At 39.2% G+C, this 14,528-nt stretch overlaps 1 protein-coding gene across 6 annotated transcripts in view; it reads left to right on the top strand.

Moving 5' to 3' along the window:
- Positions 1–14,528, top strand: part of DGKI (diacylglycerol kinase iota) — a 429,721-nt gene that overhangs the window by 392,747 nt on the left and 22,446 nt on the right. The window lies entirely within an intron of this gene.

The following is a 14,528-nucleotide window of genomic DNA, read 5'->3' as shown; positions in this document are numbered from 1 at the left end:
TATTGCCACCATCTTCCCAAATTTCCTGATTTTTTTTAATCCAGCATTTTAGTTTACACTGTTAGAAAAGTTCAGTGTATCTCACTCCCCTTACTATCGAAAAGAGAAACCTATATTCAAATAAAGGTTAAACATCTTGAGAGTTATATTTTAAAAAAAATTCTATGATACTTTCTGAAATCGAAAAATTAGAAAAAGAATAATTGATTTTTGATAAACTAAGCTTTAAGGGATTAATTATTTGACTCCTTGTGTTTTAGCAAAATAATTTTAATTACTCCTTTGAAATTATTTGGGATAAAATACTCTTATCTGAGCTTAAAACTAAAAAGATATCAACATTTATTAAAACTTTATAAGTGCCAGGCAGTGTCCTAAGATATGCTCTGTTGAGGCTTAAAGTGATTAAATAGCTTCTTTAAGGTGACACCCAACTAATATATACTTAACCAACCACTCTAAATGTTTTATATATACTTAATCTTTACAACAGTCATAGTACTACTGTTATTCCTCTTTTACAGATGAGGAAAGCAAGGCACAAACCTATTAGGTGACTTGTCCAATGTCACATGCAGAGCCAGTAAGGGTTAGAACTAGGATTCAGAGTCTGGTAATCTAGATCCGGACACTATTCTTAGCCACTCCCCTGTACTCTCTTTCAATAGCATTGCTGAGATTTGAGCTCATGGAATAGGAAATCATGATTGTTTTTGTTGAATGGAGACTTCATCATTATGGGGTGGGGTTTAATCATTAAAGAGGGAGGATTTTGATTTTGGTTTGTTTTGTTTTGTTTTTTCATAACAGTGAGCAGTACCCTTGACACATAAGAACAATTCAAAGGTATATTCCTGATCCACTTGTCCTTCCCCCATACTTCTATAATCAAGGAAACACAGATCTAATTTCCTGTCAATAGCACTCATTCTTAAAAAGGAAGAATTCTTGAAAGAAAGCTATTTCCTTGAGGAAATAATCACAATAGAAAGACAATTATTATGACCAGAATAGTGAAGTGAATTAAGAAAGTTAGAAGTTTTCCCCTTTTATTTTCTATAAGCCATTTATCAGTGAAATGTAATGAGTAAATCTGGCTGATGATACAGATGCAAACATCTGCAGATCTTTAATTGCCTTGCTAGGAAGAACTTTCAGTATTGGCCATCACAGTATGCCACTTTGCAATGACTTTGGACTAGCTAATGCAAAGTTGCTAGAGTGTTTTCTTCTGCCCTATATTCAGTTTCTGACTATGGAATCTCCCATTGGCTTTTTAATTAGATTCAAACTTTTTAGTGCTCACTTTTGAGGCTCTTCCTCACCCTGGTTTAGCTCATGTTGCTTTAGTGAATTATTTCTACTCCCTGCTTGTGGGCCCCTCTCCAGATCCCAGCTCCCTTGTATTCACTCAGCCGTATGGTTTCTATCAGCTCCTACCATCTCTCTGGCAGATCACCTTCATTGTCCTTCATTCAAGTCCCTCCTCAGTGCTCATTAATCCCCTAGTCTTGGAACCACCTCCGTAGATTCTAAGGACAAATAATGATGAATTTTCCTGACAACTCGAATGCCCATGATTTCTCCTTCCTTACTGTTTTTTTGAGTGTATTCCAAATGTTTTTCCCTATGAGTGGTGTTGCCCTTGTTATTTAACTATAAACGCATGAATAGAGATGTTGCCCCACTCTACGCTGTGCGCTGGCACAGAATCCATTCCCTCTATACAAGTCTCACTGTTAGGTTTGCTGCAGTATGTGGTGTTGGCAAACAGAAACTTTCAATACACATCTTTGAATTCCATTGTAGGCTCATTAGCATTGTTCCCTGTTGTTGAAGATAGGTTAGTCCTGGTCCTTTTCCAAAGAAACTCAGTTACTAATGTGCTGAAAAGATGGCCTTTTATGGTGGTCTCACTGGGGGCTCCCCAAAGACTGTGTGAAAGGAAAAGGAATAAATGACAGCATGCTTTTCCTTGGCTAGTCTTCTTTCACATTTCCTAGGAAAACAGACCTTCACTGCTGATTAAAAAACAAAATAAAACAGAACAGGCAAACAAAACAAAACCAAACCCCCTGGGCTTTCCAAAATCAGGTTATATTACTTTATATGTGTCCTGACCCCACCATTCTGTCTCATTCTAAATCTCCCTATTGATTGTAACCATATAATCCTTTGATCCTTTTGGTTTCTTTGGAAGGCTTTGTTGGTGGTAATTATCTAATGATCTTTTGAAGCCTTATTATAAATGTGTGTGTCAGGGGGTGTGCTCTGTACTAAGATTTACCTATGACTTTGCTGTAGACTGCCTTTGGCCTCAAAGGATATTTAAGTTAAAAGTATTTAAACGTTGCAAAAAAAGAAAGTAACAGAAAAGAGAGAGTTAGAAAGGGAGGAAGGCTAATCTCCTGGTTTGCCTTTAATTGGATGGGTGGAAAGAGGCAATCAAATAAGATGATGTGTCATGAATTCTCTGGCGACAATGAAGCTATCATAGATTTCATTCCTACAGGTAACTCACTATAGTGTTTAAAAACGGACTGTGAAATGCCTGCCTTCATCCCTATGTAGCCATCCATGACAGCAGAAATGAAGAATCGAATTATGCTTACTTTTTAAAGTTTACCGTGTTTAAGATTTTAGCTGTAAGAAATGATTTGATCTGGGTTATATTAGTATCCATGTAACCAAGGGGCTAGGCAAGTACACTGAAGTTATTGTAGTACAATCTTTATATGAGGATAATTATTCTCCATTTGTCTGTTTTCTACTTGACTAGAAAACCTAATATTCAGTGACAACTTTTTTGCCAGTGTGCTCCACCTAAGGTTTATTTTTCATTTTGGTGGCTTCTTCTCCCAAAGAACTGGGTAGACACTGGTGACTGGGTTCCCTGCATCATGGTCTTAGCCTCAGCATCTCTTATCATGATTACCAGTTGCAAAATATTAGAATGTATTGTTAACTGTTCGGTTGGTTCCTAGAAGGTTAGTCCTGGATATGTTATTTCAACCTGTATGTTCCAATGTCTTGGAAGCATTTTTTGGTGTATAGTTTTGTTTGCCCAGGCTGTCTATTACAGCGACTTAGGCCTGGGCTGTGCTGGATAGACCTTAGAAAATATTCATCAGTCCAGCTCTTTTACAAAATAATAAAGTCAGTTAAAATACTTCCTCTTTTTGCCAGCCTTCTTTGTCAATCCTCATTTTCTGGGTCCATTTTGGGTGCACCAGATTTTAGGGCGTGACTCTCTTGGCTTCATACAACATCCCTTTATCACTCCACATAACACCTGTAAGCAGTTCTTTACTACAGCGTTTCCTTCCCCCAGCACCGCAACTTTGTTTTCTGTACTGTAGGGGAGGAAGACATTTCCTCTTCACAAATGGGGGTTCGTCTGGCCGGAGAACGAATTAAATTCACACGAGACAGAATAGCAAGAGAAAATTAAACAAAGCTTTATGAGGAACCATGGCCCGGGGCCTTTCTTCCCTAAGGAAGAAAGGGCACGGAAGAAGTGGGGTGCACATAGTGGTTATATAGCCCCAAACAGGGTGTTTCACATGTGATTGAAATGTCCCTCCCACAATAGTCACAAGATTGCCCTGTCGGCACTTGATGGACACAGCAGGTAATGGTCTGCTATCTTGGTGGGTGTAGCAGGAGGCAAGTCTATTGTCTGGAGCTGGGCGGTCACAGGTGAGCGAAGCAATCACTTCCTTCCCTAAGGAAAGATGCTTAATCCTTAAAGAAATGACAACATTGGGAGGGGGAGGGAAGTCAGTTACAGGAGGTTACCAGACAAGCACAATAAAATGCAGATTTAAGTCCTTGCCTTTGGTATTGATTAAGAGTTTCTAGAGAGAAGGTCATCGCCTTTCTTATTCCTGGTACAGAGAGGGAGGCACCTTTTACAGATAGAGATTTACCTTACAAATGTAAATGTGTCCTAACAAAGGGCAAGTTCCATTCCTCAGAGCCTCCTTCCCTGTCCCAGTTTATCAAAAGCAATCAGCCTCAAATGATCCTGATGCCAAAGAGACATATCTTGGGGTGGCCAGTTCCAGGTCCCCACACTATAAATAGACCAGATATGTCCTATTTGCGTGGACTTATGGAATTATTCAAGCTTATTATTTTCTAAATTTCCTGGAACTGAACACTTCCTTGAGGTTATGTCTCAATGGGCAGGGAATGACTTGTATCATTCCTGACATAGGTCTCTTGAGCATGGCAGTGTAGTTGGGCAAGGACAAGAGCCTTGGTCTTGGAGTGGGAAGAACCAGGCACTGCCCTGGCTCTGCTCTTCTCAGGCTGGGTAATCTCGGGCAGATCACTTCCCTCAGACCTTGGTCTTTTCAGCAAGCAGGCTGAGCTGGCAGACATCTAAGGCCTCTTCTGCCCCAGACTCAGGCCTCTGAGCCAGGAAAGAATATTGGGCGATGAAACATGTGAGGAAAAACCAAAAATGTCATTTTCAGTTTTGGAAGGGTATTTTGGAGACACCTATGCCCTGCTCTCCGTGGGGCACGTGTATGGATCTCTGCAGATGTGTGCAGGTCTGTTATATTCTGCTTGAGATGACAAAAGCACCGCAATTTCCATACCTCACCATGTTCCCACTTTCTGAAAAGAAAGAAAATCAACTTTGCAAGTGTATAAATGCTGCAGGCCACTTTCACACTGGTAGCTTTCTTTAACAAGGTAACAAAATACATTGCTATTTAATTATGCAGCTTCTAGCTTTTCTCCTGACAAAGCAGAGCCCCATTGCTTATTGAAAAAGGGATTTGTAATCAGCCAGAATCCACTCAGTTTTGCTCAGTCTGGTGACATTTCCACCTCCTCTTTGACCCTGGTAAGTGAAGGCAATTATTTCAGCCATTGTGAAAACAAATTAGAGGGGTGTTTTGCAAGACAGCAAAACAGTCACTTGAACCATACTGTTCTTGTAACTGTTGGCTCTGTTTCTCTGACTGTGCCCCTCTCTAGTCCTCGTATCTTCCCTAACTAACCCTGCGTGGCCATCTAAAGACATTCTTCTTCGGGCATCTGATGTCCCAGTGATCTTTCCTTTCTTCTATATATTTAAGCTCCTTTTATCTTTGAGGAAGAGGGTGATCCCCCTGGCCAAGGATATATTTGGAAAATGCAGTTGCTAAATGGTTTTCATTGACATTAAAAAAAAACGGTCTTTGGCCTCACGTTACTCTGGGAGTCTTGGAAGGTGTTCCACCAGAATCTCGTTTTTCACTCTATTTCTGACTCATTTCTCCCTACCCCCATTTCCAACATCCTACTTTATTAAGCGGAACTGCTTATCACCTCTTCCTTCATGCCAGCCGGTGTTCTCTGTAGAAAACTCTCCTCCATCTTTTCTGCCAATGCAAATCTTCCCTTTTTGAACAACTTCTTACAATTTTCCTAGGAAGTCATTCCGTACGTCACTCTATTTCTTCAGCAATCAGGGGCTATGTTTGAATGTATAAGTACACACTTATTACTTTATAGATACTCTCACTTTCTTAAAAGTATATGAATTCCTAAGAAGAATGAAAGTTTAGTCTTCATTTTGTTTCTCTTCACAGCAACTGGACAGTAAAATCTTCTCTGTAATAAATATCATTGAAGATTTACTCATACACCGAAGCCTATTCTATTCTGCCTCTTTTGAGCAAGCTTCAGAACTAACCATTTACTTTAGAATTCTTGCTTCTAAGGCATGATATTGCTTAGTCAACTTAGTGTAATGTTGAAGTGACAGTTAAGACTTATTTTTCATTTCTCTGAAATAAAACGCTTAATTTTTCTATGCTTCCAAATAATATCTGTTGTATCCTTATATGGAGATGATTCAAAATAAGTGTGTTATTGTAACTTAATTGCAAATATAAGTTATCATGTCTATCTTTCCACTTATAAGTAAGAGCAGGCTCTAGAAATTTCATCTTTTTTAAAATTGTACAATTATGCTGTGTGTGCATTTTGCTGATGTATGCCCCTGAAAATGACCTGTGTTATATTCACTCCTCCTACGCTTTACTTTTGTTCCAAGGAGGAATGTTTTGGCTAAATCGATTCTTCTCAGTTAAAAAGACCTCCATGTTACAGAGTGGTCAGCATGCTGTTAGGCAATGATAAGGTACTTACTGTGCATCCTGATGACCAGATGACCCATAAACCTATCATCTTCTTGAGCTCTAGAACACATTCATTTGTACTTGGATCCTGCCCTTCAACACCATTTCCCACGCAGTCTTGATGTTTGGTTAAAACCAATAACCATCCATCACTTTCAGGCCATGTCAGATCTGCTTACAGCTATCACCGAATGAGATACGAGCACTCTTTTTCAACCCAAGGTTCTTTTAAAAGTCCTGAAGGACACTGGTAAAATACATCAAATGAACTCAAGGAGACCTATCACAGAGGAATGTGGCCTGACATTGAGGGAAGGGATGAAGCCAAAGCCCCGATGCTCTCACTAAGATCCTCAGTGAAAGTCAGTAGGAGCTAAGGCCAGCAGCAGCTTCCCTTCTACTTGGCACTTTCCACTCATCTGTGAGGCTAACAAAGACCTTTTTTATTAGTGCTTCCATTTCTCTTACCTCCTCAGGATTATAGCTTTATCATCCAAAAGCCAGGAAAGCAAAATAAACAAAGTTAGTCAATCTAAATTAAATTCTCTCAACATTCTGAGGATGAAGGACTTTTGGAGAATACTAGATTTTTTTTTTTAATCCCTTACATTGCTAACGCAGTTGTATTACTTTATTCAGATGTTAAGAAGCAGAAAGTGTGTTATTGTGTACTATAACTATTTTGGGTTCTTGAATTTAGTAAAGTGTAATCAGATTAAAACCCTTTACAAATATGAAAAATCGTGTTGGTGGAAGCCTAAAATTTATTGAACAAAAATAGTTGATGGTTCAATTATGTAATGTTAATGCTAAAAATGAATTTATGTTTTTCTAGTTTTAAGGGAATAGTTGGATATTACTTTAGAAGGTGGTATTATATAAAAAGATGTGTTGACACACTATAGCCAAAGATGATAATATTAATATATAATAACTAGAGAAGAAAACATTAATTTTGAGTTGTATAGATTCTCAAGAAGATATTTTCAAGAACCCCTCTCATCTCCCTTGTGACTATTGGCACATGTTTTACACAGCTGGCTGAAAGTTACATACTGTGACTGTGGAAAAGAGTGAACCCAATTCGTCCCTTAACCTATGAACTTGTCTTCACTAACCCAATGCTCAAAGAAAATTAGCCCATGAAATTTGTTTTAACACTGAGCCAAGGCTTACTACTGATGTCCTAGGAAGTAACATGTATTATTACTGAGTATAGGGCTGTGATTTGACCCATAAGATAAACATTTCTAGTTTGTTGAGATAATTGCAATAGTATTTCACTGCATGTAATAAGCGCTATTAGACACCAAAGACATTTGAAAATATTTTCAACTCCAGAATTGACTGCCAGGTGCAGCAGGGGACAGTAAAGTGGACTTTCTTCCATTCCCTGGAGTATCTTCCTTGATCCAGAGTTCAAAAAGTATTGAAATGATAGCAAGTTGAATCACCAGGCCACGATCAACCAAATATTGATTAAGTACTTCACGTATTTTCTGTACTATAGTGTTTTCAGTGAAAGATGGAGTGTGGCTAAAACAAAGAGAAAAAAAATGAAAACATGGTCCTTGTGCTTGTGGCTTAATTGCAGAGATGGGACTGAGACGTGTGAGACAATGAGAAGAATTTCACAACAGCGGATGAATAAATGGGATGTTTGGGAGAGACATCTGGTCCCTGCACTGTTTATAGCTAATTCCAGGGGTGAATAGGAGAAGTGGAGCTGACTGCTTCTGAAGGGAGTACATCCTGGGTCTCTGGCAGCAAGGTGGAGGTTTTCTGCCAGGAGGGAACACTGGATGGGGACTGTTTGTTTTTTCTCCAAACAGGAAATCTCTTCCATGCTAATAGGTAGCTTCAAAAGGATTGCTGCAGCAGATGGAAAGAACCCATATACATTCATGCATTCAATTAGCAGGGGCTAATTGAATTTGAGGATTAACTCTGTCATTAGAAACAAAACCTATTTATGTCTCCTGTCTATGGTTACACACTTTAAGAGGGATTTGGCACAGGTGGAGCTTGAGTATTAGACCACTGTAGCATTTAATGGCCTTTAGATGCACTGATGGATTAATCCCGACAATGATGGGATGATAAGAGAATAATAGAATATGTAAGACTTATTCTCTACACCCTCCACTGCATATTTCTGTGGCGAAGGAGAAGCTGGTAGGCAGAGTGAGGGATTTAGACTAGAGTTCAGTGAGTGGTTGCCCCCTCCTCTTTTTCCTCCTGAAAGTAAATGGGCTCTTCTCTCACATCAGATTATTAAAGGGAGATTCTGTACAGAGCTCACTGTAGATAGAATTCCTAATTCAGTTCAACAAACAGTTGTTGTCTGCTTAGTCTTCTACTTGCCTTTCTTCTTCCTGCTCCAAAATGCTGATCTTTCAGATAAGCAGTTCTCAGCCTTTTTAATTTTCCTGCTGAGATACTCATCACAGAAAACTGATGACATTGTTTTTAAAATACACTCCCATAGGTGACACAGGTAACAAAGGCTATTTGTTCATGCCCATTTCCCAGTGCTAACTGAGTCAACCCAACCCTCTGACTCAAAGCACATCACAATGCAAGCGGATGATGTGACAGATTGTATTTTCCAAAAACAGCCACAGCATTATCTCCCATCCCACAATATTCTTCTTGCAATATGATTTTGACACTCTTGCCATCAAGATATGAGGTCTGTGCCCTCTCTCCTTGGATATGGGCAAACTTGAGACTGTAGTAGAAGTGACACTGTAGTTTCCAAGGCAAGGACTTCCACTGGGCTCTCTTGGGATGCTTGCTTTTGAAACCCCACCACCATTTCAGGAGGAAGCCCAAGCAGCCTATGGAAGCCCACACAAGAGGAACCAAAGCCCCCTGCTGAAGCCAGCACCCAGGTACCAGTCATGTGTCGTCATCCTGAAAGTGGATCTCTCAGCTGTCAGTGAAGCTGCCCCAACTGATGCCAGGTGGAGCAGAGACAAGCTGTTTCTGCTGATCCTGGCCCATATTGCAGATTTTTGAACAAAATAAGTAATTGTTATGTGTTAAGCCACCATATTTTGGGATGATTTGCTATGTAGTAGCAGAAAAGTGATACAGATTTGTGTGTAATTAGGAGAATAATCTTGAATATGTCCTAATATATTATAAAAACCCCTCAATATTCTAGCTATTATTGTTAACAAATAACTTGACATGTATCTTATTATCAATTGTCAAAACCTCCTCTAGGCCTAGATTAAAATGCAGAGGTCTTTAAAAGTATCTAATTCCTCCTTTCTCTTATCTCATCTTGGACTTGTTCAGTATGACCATGTAAAATAATATTAATTGCAGTCATTTTTATGAACTGCTTCTCATTTATGCCTAGTTAGCATAATTCACACTGGTTATCCATACCATTAAATGTGTATTAGATTACCTGTGCTATGTTTGATGATTATACTAAATTCCATTTTGGGGAGCTAAGCGTTCACAGTTTGTTGCTCATGTACCATGGCTGGCTGCTCACAAAGTAGAAAAATTGGACAGAATGTTTCCGATAAGGAAAATACAGGAAAAGCTATAAAGAAATATGTATCTCAGAGAAGTGGGCTCTTGGGTAGTCGAGAGTGCAAGCTCTCTGGTACAGTAAATTACTCTGAATAAAGGAAAAGTATGAAGACTCCAGTTATGATCAGATGAAGGGAACTGTGAACATAACATTTGCCATGAGTGTGCTCATTATTCAATGTCTCCTCTGGCATAAAAAGCCTTGGTACTTAAAGCCGTACATAGACTTGACTTCATTTTGTATGTGATGCATTCATGGAATTTTTATTTATTTATTTACTTATTGTGAGGAAGGTTGGCCCTGAGCTAACATCTGTGTCAATCCTCCTCTTTTTGCTTGAGGAAGATTGCGGCTGAGCTAACATCTGTGCCAATTCTCCTCCATTTTATGTGGGATGCTGCCACAGTGTGGCCCAACAAGCGATGCCAGTCCCACGCCCAGGATCTGAACCCGAGAATCCTGGGCTGCTGAAGCAGAGTGCGCAAACTTAACCACCATGCCACCGGGCCAGCCATACATGAAACTTTTATTTGGGTTATTTGCTTTAATTTTTGCCCACTCTACTCCAAATTAAAGGGGAGACAGCAAGGTGGCAAGAACTCTGACCTAGGGGTCAGAAACAATAAAATAAAAGAAACAAAGAAAAAAATCAACAAGAGTCCCTCTGTCTCTCAGCTGGATTGCTACTATCTGTGTGACCTTGGAAAAATCAGTTCACTTCTCAAGCCCCAGTTTCCTCATCTGTGAAATGAGAGGGTTAGACTAAGGCCAAATACAGCTCTGGAATGTGGAATATGACAATTTCTGAAGGGATAGTCTTAGGCTGTGATTCTGCTTTGCAGATGAAAAGATTTAGGAGTGAAAAGTATGCAGACCTTGGCAAAGCTAGATATGCATTTATGATTCTCGATGAATCAACTGATTTTTTTCCCCTAGGTCTCCACAAGCCATTCTTTGTTCAGTAGTTTTTGTTTTTATTTTTATTTTTTTCTTTCACAATTTTTTTTAAAAAGATCTAAATGACTGCTATCATTAGCAGGAGACAAACAATTTGGCCATAGAATATTAATTTAAGAACTGAAAAATTATTGAATATGAAAGATTAACTTTTTTAATAGATGTAAATGCTCAGAGTTTTAGCTCTATTTTATATATCATAATGTAGTTGTTTTAGTTGACTTATTGAGAATTACGTATATATGGGTTTGCCAAGTTCTGTATACTTTTTATTCTTAAATATTTTTATCTGCAAAACAGGAATCACAACTTAAACTATCTCTTCAGAAGTAGTCACATGCCAACTTCTAGAGCTGTAATTATCCTTGGTTTAACTCTCGTTTCACAGATGAGAAATGGTTGTTTTCCAGTGTAAAGGGGTGAAAAACACCAATATTCCATGGTGTTCTCTACAGAAGACCATAATGGTCAGATTCTCTATTTCTTGAGCTTATTTGCAAGACAGAGTCAGGAAAGAACTGAGTTAATCTTCCTTTTCCTAACGAGAGAACTAAAGCTTTGTAAAGTAACTTGCCCAAGGTTCCAGCTAGTTAGTGGTGCTTACAGGACTTAAACTCAGGCTCTGATTCTAGACTCAGTTACAATATATCCCTTCCTAATTTGGACTTGTTGCCAAAACGTCAGCTCCCTGAGAGGATGGATTTTGTTTTGTACAGTTACATCCCCACGACCTTGAACCAGGCCTGGAATGGCAGGAGCAGGTGGGCCAGCAGTGGCCCGTGGACTGTTATTTCCCATTCCTGATTTCAGGTGATAGGAGCCTCTTTTCCTTCCATGCACAGATGTCTGAGGTCATCTGGACTCTTGGGAATCCAGGCCTGAGAAAGAGAGACTGTGAGAAGGAAGATGGTGACTCCCTCCTGACATTCCTGGCTTCTCAGTTCCAAATTTCTGTCTCAGGATGTTTACTGGATAGCAGTTTATTGGAAGGCATAGTGCTGAATGAAAAATAAACCGTTTCATGTGAACTAATGATTCCGGTTCTAACTTCCAAAAATGACAAACTTCTCAGTTGTCTACCTTCTTACTTTCCTATCTATAGGATACAAACTGTATAAGTTTGTGATTTAATTGTCCAGGAAACTTAGTATTAATCTAACCAATAACTTTTACGTCCCATTGACGATTTGACTTCCCTTGCTTCTTTGATTTTGGGAGCCTTGTTTCCTCAGTATGAAGGAGTTTTGGAAAAGGTGAGAAGGCAAGCTCGGAGCTTAAGAAATAATAAAGAATAATACTGTAATCATAACAGCTCATTATTTGTTTTTAAGCTTCATCTTTCAGAAGGTTATTATTTGGAGTTGAATACTAATGGATTCAGGCTCTCTTTATGCAGAGGAAACATTAAACAACAGTTTTCATAGGGAAGGACATTAATCAGGAGAGAGAAGTGGGCCTCATGCCTAATAATTTTGCATAACAGCTACCCTTGGGTGTATTGCTTGACTTGAAAATAAATATTTATGCTTTCCATCTCCAGCACAATTGGGAATTACTTGTGGTTATGATTCATTCTGTTATATGATCGTCTACCTGTTCATAGGGACTTTAAACTGGGAGGCTGTTGGAAACCAACAAACATAGATAAAAACGCTTGTGGAGGAGTCTGAGGTAGAAATTGAAAGCCGCTTTAATATGGGCAATCTGGAGAAAATGAGCCAAGAGCAGGTCATAACTCTGCTTCCAGGAGGGGAGGGCAGAATCAAACTGGCATGCTGAGGGATATTTATATGCTCCTCTGATTCACTTTTAACTCTGCAATAGCTTCTCATCACCTGCAGGATAAAACCCAAGTGTCTTGTTTTGACGCAAGAGGTGCCCACTGGAGTGGTCCCTGTGGAGCTCTGCAGTCTGGTACTGAGGCCACTCTCTACCTCAGATGTGATAATACACCGCTTTGCAGGGTCCCTCAGACAACATGACTCAATTTCTTTGTTCATATCCTCCCTTCATCTTGTAAGGATTTTCCAAATCTTCTTTGCTAATTAAATCCACTTATCATGGAAGAGTCAGCTTAGACTTCACCTCCTCCAGGAAACCTTCTTTGAACTCCACAGCTAGCCAGTAAGTTTTCCCTCAGTCTCTCGTATGATCATTCATTCATTCATTTTTAGTTGTCCTTAAATAGGCTTTGTCCTGGGGATTTTTTCATCATCTTGATTTATTGCTTATAGGCACCAAATTTTATTACACAAGTGCTTTCAGTTAATGAGTTCATTTTTCTTTTCTCTCTCCTTGATTCTTTTTCTAGTTCCCTTTTTTTTCCTTTGAATTTCTGGGAAATGTTTCAATATGATCTTGAAAACATAGATTCTGTGTGTGTTTCAAAGCTTTTATTAGCTGCCCCCTCGGGCAATTTCCCTAACCTTATTTCTTTCCTAATATGAATATTCTACCTCAGTCAAGAGAACATGCTGTAGTATAAAGGTCCAAATTCCTTGTTCTCCCAGACCCACAATTGCTAATGCTTTCCGCTGCCTCTCCCTCCTGTCTGCTGACTTAGGGTTTACTTCTTGGGGTTAAGCACCATCTCATTGGCTCCTTCATCCATGCCTCTCATCTGATGGGTGCAGTGTCAACAGAGATGTGTCTACTTGACTTCACACACCAATTTGACCCTTATTGCTGGGCTCCTGCTGAAGTGTCCATATGTCTTTTTCATGTATTTATGTACAGTCACAAAAGTATTGAAAACTACCCCTTCTGTTAATAGAACATCTATTTATCTAGCACTTTTTTGGTTTCATCCTTAGTACAGAGAGGTGAGCAGAGCAGCTGTTAGTCTTATTTTATAAATAAGAAAATTCATTCGAAAAGACTGAATAGCTTCTTAAGTTTATGTGTCTAGTAAATTACAGAGATTAGAACTAGACTCCAATCCCATGCCTTTTCACAACACTGTAACCTGACAACCTAGAGAGAATTTTCTTCTGTTTTCTGTAGGCCTCATAGAGCCTAGTAGAGCTCTCTATGGTCAGCTCACAGAGGGCACTGGACAGAGGCTTGGACTGGACACAGAGACCAGCATGGTGATGATTGGACCACTACTCTCTGTGCCCCAAGAGAGTGACTTTACTCTCAACTCCAGTCTCCCCATCTATAACATGAAGAGTGAGAGACACGTTTCCTTAGGTTCTTTTGACACATAACATTTTATTACTTCCCTTACTGTTATTTTTTTCTCTCTCCCCTTTGTACTTCTCTTTTTGCTTTCTTTTCACTCAGTTCAGCAACTAATTGTTGTGCATCAACAATGTGCCAAGCATTGTGGTAGGAACCATAGGGAGAGGAAAAGAGTATATTTCTTACAGCTTGTTAAGGAAAGGAAACAGTCTTCCTTCTCTTTCCTGTTCACCTTTTTTCTCCATTCTTTTCTTCTTCCTGCATCCTTCTTCCTCTTGTGCTTAAGTAGGCATCATCATTTCCACAGTTTTTCAAGGCCTCTGCTTTGGTCAGAGGGAAGGCACTCAGCCCTGGGCCAATGAATGAGTTTAACATGCCTGTGGTCCTTTGCGCCTAGTGACCCAGGACTCATCAATGCTCAATATAAAAGATTTGAGAGCTTCATTCCGTGACAGCCAGGGGCTCCAAGTGCTTTGATGTGTGATACTACATTTTTGGCTAACTCTATATGAGACACTACTCAAACAAGAAGAGCAAAATGACACTTTGAAAAGTAAATTTAAATTATTTTCTTTCAAATTTTTGTGACGTTAAAGCCTTAAAATGATATGCTTTTTGAGTAGTTTTAGAATCTAGGTGTTTATTTTCTGAAGGGACTATTTCTACTCAAATGCAAATGTTCCCTTTAGGAATCA

This window comes from Equus asinus, chromosome 1 (assembly GCF_041296235.1).
Source record: "Equus asinus isolate D_3611 breed Donkey chromosome 1, EquAss-T2T_v2, whole genome shotgun sequence".
In the NCBI taxonomy this organism is placed as follows: Eukaryota; Metazoa; Chordata; class Mammalia; order Perissodactyla; family Equidae; genus Equus; species Equus asinus.
The sequence above is the reverse complement of the archived record's forward strand: the minus strand, read 5'-3'. Positions and strand labels throughout refer to the sequence as shown.